This window comes from Marmota marmota, unplaced genomic scaffold (assembly GCF_001458135.2).
Source record: "Marmota marmota marmota unplaced genomic scaffold, marMar, whole genome shotgun sequence".
Lineage (NCBI taxonomy): Eukaryota > Metazoa > Chordata > Mammalia > Rodentia > Sciuridae > Marmota > Marmota marmota.
In genome coordinates this window covers 217009-218511 of record NW_026006394.1, presented here as the reverse complement: position 1 = coordinate 218511, position 1503 = coordinate 217009, and positions in this window count along the sequence as shown.

Sequence of the window (1503 nt, the reverse complement as noted above, 5' to 3'; positions counted from 1 at the left end):
GGGCGGAGCGTGGGGGAGGGGAGGGGAGGTCGCGGCCCTGCAGAGACAGTACCCCTCAACATCGTTGTGCTCAGGCTGGGGTGCACCCTTGCTGCGCTTGTGGATGCTAGGTGCTTGTAGCACCTTGGGGATGCTGGGCTTGGCCACCTTCTTGGCCTTGCTGCCCCCGCCAATGATGCCCTTGTCCTTGGCGGTGGCGGCCTACGCTGGCCGGAGCTTGTTGGCTGCCACACACCACTTGCCGGCCTTCCCCTTTTTGTGGTGAGCTTGAAGGAGCTGTTGGCACCTGTGCTCTTGACCTGCAGCAGCCGGTCGTTTTGCAACAGCGCACACTGAATACTTAAGGTAGGTGTGCCTGTTCTGCAGGTCGAACCCCGGCACCTTCCTGGCCTCTGCATAGATGCAGGACAACGACAAGCCACTGAGATCGCCCAGCCTGCAGATCATCTCCACCACCAGCTGGCTGTACTTGCCCGGCTGGTCCTTCTTGCGGCTGCTCTTGCACTTTGGGCTGCCATGGCCCTTGTCACCGCCCCTGGCAGCCGCGCCGCTGTATTGGCCCCTCGCCCTCAATGGGCGGCAGGGCCTCCTCCAGCTCCATCCACATGGTGGCCAGCGGGTTGGTGGTGGGCGGCAGGCGGAAGGAGGGGCGCCCCGGAAAGAGGAAGGCTGGGGGCGCGGGGCTCAGGGCGCAGGCATCTCCAGGAAGGAGCTGCCATGGCCGGGCCTGGGGCCGGCGACAGGGCTGGGGCTGGGCCAGGGGTCCCGGGAAACTCGGGGGCTCCTGGAGGGCTAGAGGGATCTCCGGTTCGAAGCTGCTTCTGATGCTTCTCCAAGGCTGCCCGCCATCCGGACGAGCGGGCTGCGTTCTGCTAAGCTAGAATTCTTCCACTGGCCTCCATGCTGCAGCAGGAAGTCAGTTATGATTTGCATTTCATGAACAGGTTAATTGACTTCAAACTGAGTCTACAGGCTGAGTCAACGCTGTGGGTTGTGAGAAGAAGAAAAAACGAGAGAGAGAGAGAGAGAGAGAGAGAGAGAGAGAGAGAGAGAGAGAGAGAGAGAGAGNAAAGAAAGAAAGAAAGAAAGAAAGAAAGAAAGAAAGAAAGAAAGAAAGAAAGAAAGAAAGAAAGAAAGAAAGAAAGAAAGAAAGAAAGAAAGAAAGAAAGAAAGAAAGAAAGAAAGAAAAAAGTAAAAGTATTAGGATCTAGTTCAAATAAGAGAATCAAAGAGGGAGATGAAGATGGAAACTATGGAGAAAACACTTAGTGTTGGGACAACCTTATTTATGCTAATAAACAGGAGAGGCTAGATTGAACTAGGGATGACATGCCAAGGTCAATTACAGGATGCCTCAGTCTACCCACAGGTTGTACTATGACCCTTCCATGGATCCCTTCTTTCCCACCATGTCGGAGCATATTCTTTGTGTCTTGTGCTTTGAGGTACTGCTACTTGAAGAAACAGTAATGCATTCCTTCAGTTGCTAGTAATAACAACTAA